The sequence below is a fragment of the Lucilia sericata genome, unplaced genomic scaffold (assembly GCF_015586225.1).
Source record: "Lucilia sericata isolate MDLA Ls3-8-SP2 unplaced genomic scaffold, ASM1558622v1 Contig000557F_arrow, whole genome shotgun sequence".
NCBI lineage: Eukaryota > Metazoa > Arthropoda > Insecta > Diptera > Calliphoridae > Lucilia > Lucilia sericata.
Genome location: NW_023994567.1, coordinates 97,501 through 110,000, shown reverse-complemented (window position 1 = coordinate 110,000; position 12,500 = coordinate 97,501). Strand labels below are relative to the sequence as shown.

The following is a 12,500-nucleotide window of genomic DNA, read 5'->3' as shown; positions in this document are numbered from 1 at the left end:
CCGAAGGGGTCTTCAGAAAATTAATTTCAACAAACATACTATACATACGGACAGACAGACGTGGCTTAATAGATAATGATCCAGAATAATCATATATAAAAACATTGACTCCTTATAACACTGCTGGGTTGTTCACATAACTATGTATGTATGTGTTTGTAAGTGATTTATTTGTATGTAGCGGTAAATATTCATTTGCACAGTATGTTTTTGTCATGTTATTTGCACTAAGTTATTGGTTAGGGGTAAAGGTTCTTATGGCTAAGCTTTAAGAATTTTCAAGTGACAAAGAAGACAGTTGGAACATTTTAAAATTGAAACTAAGATTTCTAAGGTTTCCATGTATGGTTATATTAGGTTGCCAAGCAAGGAAAGTGCCGAACTATAAATAACACAGAAAGCTTAGCTTTAATTTTCACATATATAATTTTTAATGGTTTTAAATGTCACTAGACCCACTGTACTTATAACACCCATACTAAAGAGAACAAAATTCAACATTTAATTAAACATATTCTATTCTAAAGTTAATAAAATTTCCAAAAACTAAGAACAATTATAAAACTTTTGTTCATACATATATTTAAGTCGTTACACCATGCACTCCCATTTCCCTAAGTAGTTGTTATTTTTGGTCACATTATCATTTAATAAGTTTGTTATTAATTGTTGAAACAATTTAGTTTTATCTGCATTTAAGCCCTTGAAATAATATTTTTAAATATTAAATTAAGTAGTCGTAATAATAACAACAGCAATAGTAGTGGTATTTGTTAAAATAAACATTTGCATTGTCAAGTCAGTCAGGTGAAGTATAAACAAAATTTCTTATCATTGTATAATTCCATAAATAAATAAATGATTTTATTTGTTTTCAAACACCTACCTATAGATTAGATTTAACAATAAGAATTAAATAGCTTGATTCCACACTAATATGGGAATTTTGACCTAGGTCGTGTTGTGATCGTAAAAATTGTGATCATTTCCTAAATGGCTTATAAGCGTTTAGTGGTGACTGTTAGGACTGACAAAGAAAATAAATTATTTTTTGTAATAATATTTATTACAGAGAGTTGTGAAATTCAGACACGAATGTACAGTTGCTATTGTATTTATAAGAATATCACTTTAATGTCCCCGAGTAGTATAGTTTTTCAATCAAAACTACAGCTGATCTAGAACTAAGCAAGAACTGAACTAGACCTGAACTAGACCTGAACTAGACCTGAACTAGACCTGAACTAGACCTGAACTAGAACTGAACTAGAACTGAACTAGAACTGAACTAGAACTGAACTAGAACTGAACTAGAACTGAACTAGAACTGAACTAGAACTGAACTAGAACTGAACTAGAACTGAACTAGAACTGAACTAGAACTGAACTAGAACTGAACTACTGAACTAGAACTGAACTAGAACTGAACTAGAACTGAACTAGAACTGAACTAGAACTGAACTAGAACTGAACTAGAACTGAACTAGAACTGAACTAGAACTGAACTAGAACTGAACTAGAACTGAACTAGAACTGAACTAGAACTGAACTAGAACTGAACTAGAACTTGAACTAGAACTGAACTAGAACTGAACTAGAACTGAACTAGAACTGAACTAGAACTGAACTAGAACTGAACTAGAACTGAACTAGAACTGAACTAGAACTGAACTAGAACTGAACTAGAACTGAACTAGAACTGAACTAGAACTGAACTAGAACTGAACTAGAACTGAACTAGAACTGAACTAGAACTGAACTAGAACTGAACTAGAACTGAACTAGAACTGAACTAGAACTGAACTAGAACTGAACTAGAACTGAACTAGAACTGAACTGAACTAGAACTGAACTAGAACTGAACTACAACTGAACTAAAACTGAACTACAACTGAACTACAACTGAACTACAACTGAACAACAACTGAACTACAACTGAACTACAACTGAACTACAACTGAACTAGAACTGAACTACAACTGAACTACAACTGAACTAGAACTGAACTAGAACTAAACTAGAACTGAACTACAACTGAACTAGAACTTAACTACAACTGAACTACAACTGAACTACAACTGAACTAGAACTGAACTAGAACTGAACTAGAACTGAACTAGAACTGAACTAGAACTGAACTAGAACTGAACTTGAACTAGAACTGAACTAGAACTGAACTAGAACTGAACTAGAACTGAACTAGAACTGAACTAGAACTGAACTAGAACTGAACTAGAACTGAACTAGAACTGAACTAGAACTGAACTAGAACTGAACTAGAACTAGAACTAGAACTGAACTAGAACTGAACAACTGAACTAGAACTGAACTACAACTGAACTAGAACTGAACTAGAACTAGAACTGAACTAGAACTGAACTAGAACTGAACTAGAACTGAACTAGAACTGAACTAGAACTGAACTAGAACTGAACTAGAACTGAACTAGAACTGAACTAGAACTGAACTAGAACTGAACTAGAACTGAACTAGAACTGAACTAGAACTGAACTAGAACTGAACTAGAGCTGAACTAGAAACTGAACTAGAACTGAACTAGAACTGAACTAGAACTGAACTAGAACTGAACTAGAATTGAACTAGAACTGAACTAGAACTGAACTGAACTTGAACTGAACTAGAACTGAGCTAAAACAGAACGTACATATAAAAAAAAGTTTGATCGTTCCATATGTGACCACAGCTCCCACACAGGTTTCGATTATAACAATTTGTTTGTAGGTGTTGATATTTAAACTTCGTTTAACACTCAAACTTGTTTGTAAATTAAACTAGAACTAGAAATTAGAACATTGACCCCGATAAATTGTAAATTTCTGTCAAAATCAATTAATTTTTTTTTTTTTTTATTTGGAGCAAAGTGGGTGTCTTTCATTTTACGAAAGATATTCCGCATTTAGACATGATATCAACAGTTTAAATTATTAGCAGTTAAAATTTGAATACCAATAAAAGAAATTATAGGCCTATTACTTTTAAACCTTAATTTTAAAGTTCTGTTATAAGGAAATTAAACAAAATTAGCATTTTTTTTTAATTATTTATAACAAAACATTTTGCATGTCATTAAGAAAACAAGCATAAAGGTTAAAAACCTCAAAACGAAAGTGTAAATTTTATTTAGCATAAAAAGTATACAAATTTATTTAAGCAAAAATAAAACAATGAAATTTTTAATAAATTAAAAAAATTTTTATAAATAATGGTGAAAAAAAAAACTAAATAAATTTAATTGTTAAGAAAACTTAATAAAATTCTTAATAAATGCAAACCACTGTATTACAAACAATAATAATAACAACTGCACACAGTACAAACTAACACTACGTTACTGCTATCACTGATGATATGTATGTATGTTTGTCAGTATGCAAGTACTTGATACAATAACAACAACAAACTAAGTATGTACTTTTTTTGTAGGTAAAAATAAAAAAGTATAAATAAAAAGTAATAACAAAAGAGAATACTCTTTTTTTGTCATATACTCGTCTGTATGTTTTAAAGTAGATATGAGTAAGAGTATGTACATACTCACAAAACAATCAAACAAACATTTATATAAAACCAATATTTATGTATAAACGTGTGTATAGTTGGTATCAATGCACAATATCTGTATGTTTGTATAAATGTATAAAAAATGCAACAATAATAACGTAGAAAAAAGTGGAGCAGCAAGTAATCAATGTGTTTTTTTTTTTGTTGTAATTTGTTGTTGCTGCTGCTATTTTATTGTTTTTATTATTCGATTTTGTTGTAGTAGTTGCTCAAAAAAGGCAGAAGCGGCAAAAAAAAAAAAAAACAAAACTACATTTTTACATTTATAGAGAGACTGACAGACAGACTAAATGACTGACTGACTGGTATAAGTAAATAAACGAGTAAACGTCAACGGTTGACAACATTTTTGTTTTAATTTTTTTATTGTAACAAGCACGAAAGTAATCAACTAGGTATAACAACAATAATAACAACAAAACTACCTATAATAACAATAGGCCACGGGAGCAAATTTAAATTTTTACGTGTGTAAGTAAATTTGTATATAGAAATGTTTATACATACATAAGTAAGTACATATGTATGTATATATGTATGAATGTACTCTCTATGTAAATTAAAGGAAAGTATATGACAACAACTAAAATGAAAGACACCCATACAAAATGACAATAAATAGCAGGAATAACAAAATTGTACAAAAATTTAACTTCTGCACTATGGTCTGCTATGAAAAGATACAATTTTGTTAGAAATATTAAACAAATAAATCAAACTATAAAAAATCGTGATAATCGAAATCTTATCAAAAATTTGAAATGCAAGTTTCAAAGTCGATCATGAAATATAGATAAATACGTCATATGTTATCAAAATTTATAAAAACTTTGAATAAAAGATGATCCTAGGTGAGGGCCCACTGTGCAGCAGTACTAAAAACAAATTACAATATTGAAATTTTATACTAAAAGAGGGTATTTACTTTTACAAACTACAAGTATCTATATAATCTGTTTAAATATTACAACAACAATAACAAACATTGACATGTACACTTAGTTGGCGTAATGAGGGAGAAAAGTAAATGATGATAATCATAAATAATAAAAAAATGCAAAAAATAACAAAAATATGAATACATTAATGATTGACGGTATTTTATTGTTTTTTTTGTATTTTTTTTTTTTTGTTTATTTTGGTTCAATTTAAAAGTAATTTATGAATTATTAACAAAATGCGCGTGAGTTTAAAAAGTTTTATTAAAAAAATGCATTTATACATACTATAAATTAGTTTAAATCATTTTAAAGCAAACGTGACACAACAATAACAAATTGAAGACATTAAATTGTTTGTATGTTTGTCAGGGCACTCAGTCATTTAACAAATGCATAAAGAGAATATGCTGTCTCTCACACAGACACATACCTAAATATAATTGCACATTAATGTCGAATGTGACAAACATTCAACCCTATAAATAATTTAAACCAGACATGGAAAATTTTGTATTATGGTAATTTGAATATAAGCTAGCCTCATCTATGGTCTAGTCTATAGTCTAATATATAGTGTAGTCTATAGTCTAATATATAGTGTAGTCTATAGTCTAGTCTATAGTCTAGTCTATAGTCTAGTCTATAGTCTAGTCTATAGTCTAGTCTATAGTCTAGTCTATAGTCTAGTCTATAGTCTAGTCTATAGTCTAGTCTATAGTCTAGTCTATAGTCTAGTCTGTAGTCTAGTCTATAGTCTAGTCTATAGTCTAGTCTATAGTCTAGTCTAGTCTATAGTCTAGTCTATAGTCTAGTCTATAGTCTAGTCTATAGTCTAGTCTAGTCTAGTCTTGTCTAGTCTATAGTCTAGTCTATAGTCTAGTCTATAGTCTAGTCTATAGTCTAGTCTATAGTCTAGTCTGTAGTCTAGTCTATAGTCTAGTCTATAGTCTAGTCTATAGTCTAGTCTACAGTCTAGTCTATAGTTTAGTCTATAGTCTAGTCTGTAGTCTAGTCTATAGTCTAGTCTATAGTCTAGTCTATAGTCTAGTCTATAGTCTAGTCTATAGTCTAGTCTATAGTCTAGTCTATAGTCTAGTCTATAGTCTAGTCTATAGTCTAGTCTATAGACTAGTCTATAGTCTAGTCTATAGTCTAGTCTATAGTCTAGTCTATAGTCTAGTCTATAGTCTAGTCTATAGTCTAGTCTATAGTCTAGTCTATAGTCTAGTCTATAGTCTAGTCTATAGTCTAGTCTATAGTCTAGTCTATAGTCTAGTCTATAGTCTAGTCTATAGTCTAGTCTATAGTCTAGTCTATAGTCTAGTCTATAGTCTAGTCTATAGTCTAGTCTATAGTAGTCTATAGTCTAGTCTATAGTCTAGTCTATAGTCTAGTCTATAGTCTAGTCTATAGTCTAGTCTATAGTCTAGTCTACAGTCTAGTCTATAGTATAGTCTATAGTCTTGTCTATAGTCTAGTCTACAGTCTAGTCTATAGTCTAGTCTATAGTCTAGTCTATAGTCTCTTCTATAGTCTAGTCTACAGTCTAGTCTACAGTCTAGTCTATAGTCTAGTCTATAGTCTTGTCTATAGTCTAGTCTATAGTCTAGTCTATAGTCTAGTCTACAGTCTAGTCTATAGTCTAGTCTATAGTCTAGTCTATAGTCTAGTCTACAGTCTAGTCTACAGTCTAGTCTATAGTCTTGTCTATAGTCTAGTCTATAGTCTAGTCTATAGTCTAGTCTATAGTCTAGTCTATAGTCTAGTCTATAGTCTAGTCTACAGTCTAGTCTATAGTCTAGTCTACAGTCCTAGTCTATAGTCTTGTCTATAGTCTAGTCTATAGTCTAGTCTACAGTCTAGTCTATAGTCTAGTCTATAGTCTAGTCTGTAGTCTTGTCTATAGTCTAGTCTATAGTCTAGTCTACAGTCTAGTCTATAGTCTAGTCTATAGTCTAGTCTATAGTCTAGTCTATAGTCTATCTATAGTCTAGTCTATAGTCTAGTCTATAGTCTAGTCTATAGTCTAGTCTATAGTCTAGTCTATAGTCTAGTCTATAGTCTAGTCTATAGGTCTAGTCTATAGTCTAGTCTATAGTCTAGTCTATAGTCTAGTCTATAGTCTAGTCTATAGTCTAGTCTATAGTCTAGTCTATAGTCTAGTCTATTAGTCTAGTCTATAGTAGTCTAGTCTATAGTCTAGTCTATAGTCTAGTCTATAGTCTAGTCTATAGTCTAGTCTATAGTCTTCTATAGTCTAGTCTATAAGTCTAGTCTATAGTCTAGTCTATAGTCTAGTCTATAGTCTAGTCTATAGTCTAGTTCTATAGTCTAGTCTATAGTCTAGTCTATAGTCTAGTCTATAGTCTAGTCTATAGTCTAGTCTATAGTCTAGTCTATAGTCTAGTCTATAGTCTTAGTCTATAGTCTAGTCTATAGTCTAGTCTATAGTCTAGTCTATAGTCTAGTCTATAGTCTAGTCTATAGTCTAGTCTATAGTCTAGTCTATAGTCTAGTCTATAGTCTAGTCTATAGTCTAGTCTATAGTCTAGTCTATAGTCTGTCTATAGTCTAGTCTATAGTCTAGTCTATAGTCTAGTCTATAGTCTAGTCTATAGTCTAGTCTATAGTCTAGTCTATAGTCTAGTCTATAGTCTAGTCTATAGTCTAGTCTATAGTCTAGTCTATAGTCTAGTCTATAGTCTAGTTAGTCTAGTCTATAGTCTAGTCTATAGTCTAGTCTATAGTCTAGTCTATAGTCTAGTCTATAGTCTAGTCTATAGTCTAGTCTATAGTCTAGTCTATAGTCTAGTCTATAGTCTAGTCTATAGTCTAGTCTATAGTCTAGTCTATAGTAGTCTATAGTCTAGTATAGTCTAGTCTATAGTCTAGTCTATAGTCTAGTCTATAGTCTAGTCTATAGTCTAGTCTATAGTCTAGTCTATAGTCTAGTCTATAGTCTAGTCTATAGTCTAGCTATAGTCTATGTCTAGTCTATAGTCTAGTCTATAGTCTAGTCTATAGTCTAGTCTATAGTCTAGTCTATAGTCTAGTCTATAGTCTAGTCTATAGTCTAGTCTATAGTCTAGTCTATAGTCTAGTCTATAGTCTAGTCTATAGTCTAGTCTATAGTCTAGTCTATAGTCTAGTCTATAGTCTAGTCTATAGTCTAGTCTATAGTCTAGTCTATAGTCTAGTCTATAGTCTAGTCTATAGTCTAGTCTATAGTCTAGTCTATAGTCTAGTCTATAGTCTAGTCTATAGTCTAGTCTATAGTCTAGTCTATAGTCTAGTCTATAGTCTAGTCTATAGTCTAGTCTATAGTCTAGTCTATAGTCTAGTCTATAGTCTAGTCTATAGTCTAGTCTATAGTCTAGTCTATAGTCTAGTCTATAGTCTAGTCTATAGTCTAGTCTATAGTCTAGTCTATAGTCTAGTCTATAGTCTAGTCTATAGTCTAGTCTATAGTCTAGTCTATAGTCTAGTCTATAGTCTAGTCTATAGTCTAGTCTATAGTCTAGTCTATAGTCTAGTCTATAGTATAGTCTATAGTCTAGTCTATAGTCTAGTCTATAATCTATTCTATGGTCTATTCTATGATCTAGTCTATAGTCAATTCTATAGTCTAGTGTATAGTCTAGTCTATAGTATATATGTAAATCTATAAAACTGATATCTAAAATATATCAATTTCCCATGCCTGACTTAAAAATGCACCTTGCACTTGTTTTTGTTTTCTTTTTGTTGTTGTATGTTTTGATTTTCGTTTTGTGGCTTAAATAAGTACACGTAAATAAAAACAAAATAAAATCACGCACTTTTTTGTACTCGTTTGTACTTTCTTAAATGAGTTTTAATACTTATACTCTTTTTATCACAGAGAGAGAGAAGGTTTTTTTCTCTTGCATAATTTTAAATGAAAGCAAAATTACTAAAGGTTTTTTTTTTCTAAAATTATTTTAAATTTGTAAATAACGGTAGCTGCTGGTTTAAGAGAGTTAAGTGTTTAAATTGGAATGGGGTGGGAGGTGTGAGTTAAATAAATGGGTGATCTTTATTTTGTTGGTGTAGAAATTTCTTTCAAGGTGTTTTATTTGTTTTTGTTGAAAGGTTTATTTTGCTGCTGTTGTTGTTGTTTCTATCTAACTGCTACGTTTTATTTAATTATTTTACATATTTGTCAACTTTTGTTGTCTCAAACAAAAGTTTCAACAAATTAATATAAACTTTTTGAAGAGTACTTACATTTAGTTTAGTCTGTGTTGATGTTTTATTAAATTGTTGTAAGTTTTTGATTATTTGTAAAAGTATACATTATTTAAAGACACTGTTTAATTTTTCTATTAATTTAAAATTTTATTTATTTTTAAAATTTTTCTTTTTACAAATTAATTTATAACAATTATCTTTTCATTATTTATAACTATTTTTATATTTTTTAATTCTTTCTTTTTATACGTTTTAGCAAACATATTTGTTAATTTAAAATTTAAAACGTCAGCATTTTTTTGTATAAAATTTTTTCAATTTTAAAAACTTCGTTTTACGTTTCACACACTAGCGCGCTAAAAAAAATCTGAAACGAAAACTTTTTTTATAATTTTTTTACTCTAACACTCACTCACACTCTTTATAATTTTAAATTCAGCGTATTTTATTTTTAAATAAAAAATCACCAAGCAAGAGCATTATTTTAAACATTTCTCTTGTTTTTTCTAAATAAAACTTTTGTATTTTTACTTTTTTTTAATTCATTCTATAAATTATAAATTTTACTCAAAAACCGTACATATGTATTTTTTTTTTTTTTTATTAACGATTTATTTCAAAACGATAACGCAAATTGTTAACAAAATGTTTGTTTTTTCTTATTTCTTATATTATACATTTATAGGTTTGTAACTTTGTTTTTTAAAAGCAATATAATAAAATCACAAAAAACAAAAAGAAAGAAGAAATAAAACTGAAAACAAAACACGCGCGTTTGTATGTGCTTTTTTTTGTTTTTATTTCTTTCAATAAAGGTTTTTTTAATTATTATTTTTTTATTTTTATTTAAAACAAAAAGAAAACTTAAATTTAACTATAGCAACGAACGATACGTTTTAGACAACAGACGTTAAGCGAATGAGCTGAAAATGACAAAATAGTATGCTTTTAAGTTTAAACAAAAAGCTGCAATGAAATAACTAAAGAGCTGAGTATTGATTGAAAAAAAAAAACAGTTAAAAATAATTTCTCTTAAATTGTATACTCTTATAGAGGTAATTTATTTCTATTACAATGATAACTCGACATAAAGAAAAATACAAAATTTATAATTTTAATGTAAATCAAATTTAAAAGATATGTTTTATTTGAATCTACTTTTCTTTGAATATTTGATAATTGAAAATTCCATGTTATTCATACGCCCTAATATCCAAACGGATCTCATTAAAACATTAAGGAAAAGGAAATACAAAATTCTATCCTATTTTTAGCAGTATTGCCAGCTTCGTATTAATTTCCATGAGTAAATTTTAGGGATTCTCTTTATCATATTTTTCTCTCTCTCTCTCAGACAAGGAAAATTTAAATAATGAAGAGTACTTCTTAAGGTTAAAAAAATTATACTATAGTCAGACGACAGACTAGATTATAGACCAAACTATAGACTAGATTATAGACTAGACAATACAATAGACAATAGACTAGATTATACAATAGACTATAAAGTAGACTATAGACTAGACTATAGACTTAGACATAGTAGACTAGACTATAGACTAGAACTAAGACTATAGACTAGATATAGACTAGACTATAGACTAGACTATAGACTAGACTATAGACTAGACTATAGACTAGACTATAGACTAGACTATAGACTAGACTATAGACTAGACTATAGACTAGACTATAGACTAGACTATAGACTAGACTATAGACTAGACTATAGACTAGACTATAGACTAGACTATAGACTAGACTTAGACTAGACTATAGACTAGACTATAGACTAGACTATAGACTAGACTATAGACTATAGACTAGACTATAGACTAGACTATAGACTAGACTATAGACTAGACTATAGACTAGACTATAGACTAGACTCAGACAAGGAAAATTTAAATAATGAAGAGTACTTCTTAAGGTTAAAAAAATTATACTATAGTGGCAGACGACAGACTAGATTATAGACCAAACTATAGACTAGATTATAGACTAGACAATACAATAGACAATAGACTAGATTATACAATAGACTATAAAGTAGACTATAGACTAGACTATAGACTAGACTAAGTAAGACTAGACTATAGACTAGACTATAGACTAGACTATAGACTAGACTATAGACTAGACTATAGACTAGACTATAGACTAGACTATAGACTAGACTATAGACTAGACTATAGACTAGACTATAGACTAGACTATAGACTAGACTATAGACTAGACTATAGACTAGACTATAGACTAGACTATAGACTAGACTATAGACTAGACTATAGACTAGACTATAGACTAGACTAGACTAGACTAGACTATAGACTAGACTATAGACTAGACTATAGACTAGACTATAGACTAGACTATAGACTAGACTATAGACTAGACTATAGACTAGACTATAGACTAGACTAGACTAGACTATAGACTAGACTATAGACTAGACTATAGACTAGACTATAGACTAGACTATAGACTAGACTATAGACTAGACTATAGACTAGACTATAGACTAGACTATAGACTAGACTATAGACTAGACTATAGACTAGACTATAGACTAGACTATAGACTAGACTATAGACTAGACTATAGACTAGACTATAGACTATAGACTAGACTATAGACTAGACTATAGACTAGACTATAGACTAGACTATAGACTAGACTATAGACTAGACTATAGACTAGAACAATAACTAGACTAGACTATAGACTAGACTATAGACTAGACTTAGACTAGACTATAGACTATACTATTAGACTAGACTATAGACTAGACTATAGACTAGACTATAGACTAGACTAATAGACTAGACGATAGACTAGACTATAGACTAGACTATAGACTAGACTATAGACTAGACTATAGACTAGACTATAGACTAGACTATAGACTAGACTATAGACTAGACTATAGACTAGACTATAGACTAGACTATAGACTAGACTATAGACTAGACTATAGACTAGACTATAGACTAGACTATAGACTAGACTATAGACTAGACTATAGACTAGACTATAGACTAGACTATAGACTAGACTATAGACTAGACTATAGACTAGACTATAGACTAGGACTATAGACTAGACTATAGACTAGACTATAGACTAGACTATAGACTAGACTATAGACTAGACTATAGACTAGGAGTTAGACTAGACTATAGACTAGACTATAGACTAGAGTATAGACTAGACTATAGACTAGACTATAGACTAGACTATAGACTAGACTATAGACTAGACAATAGACTAGACTAGACTATAGAATATAGACTAGACTTTAGATTAGACTATAGACTAGACTATAGACTAGACTATAGACTAGACTATAGACTAGACTATAGACTAGACTATAGACTAGATTATAGACTAGACTATAGACTAGACTATAGACTAGACTATAGACTAGACTATAGACTAGACTATAGACTAGACTATAGACTAGACTATAGACTAGACTATAGACTAGACTATAGACTAGACTATAGACTAGACTATAGACTAGACTATAGACTAGACTATAGACTAGACTATAGACTAGACTATAGACTAGACTATAGACTAGACTATAGACTAGACTATAGACTAGACTATAGACTAGACTATAGACTAGACTATAGACTAAACTATAGACTAGACTATAGACTAGACTATAGACTAGAAATAGACTAGACTATAGAATATAGACTAGACTTTAGACTAGACTATAGACTAGACTATAGACTAGACTATAGACTAGACTTTAGACTA

General features: G+C 29.9%; 1 protein-coding gene across 1 annotated transcript in view; it reads right to left on the bottom strand.

Moving 5' to 3' along the window:
- LOC119606178 (titin homolog) overlaps nucleotides 1-9,217 on the bottom strand; it is a 43,186-nt gene extending 33,969 nt beyond the window's left edge. Inside the window, exon 1 of the mRNA XM_037959593.1 lies at nucleotides 8,769-9,217. The gene's annotated coding sequence lies outside the window, so the exon portion shown is untranslated. The remainder of the gene's footprint in view (nucleotides 1-8,768) is intronic.
- Nucleotides 9,218-12,500: the final 3,283 nt, after the last annotated feature.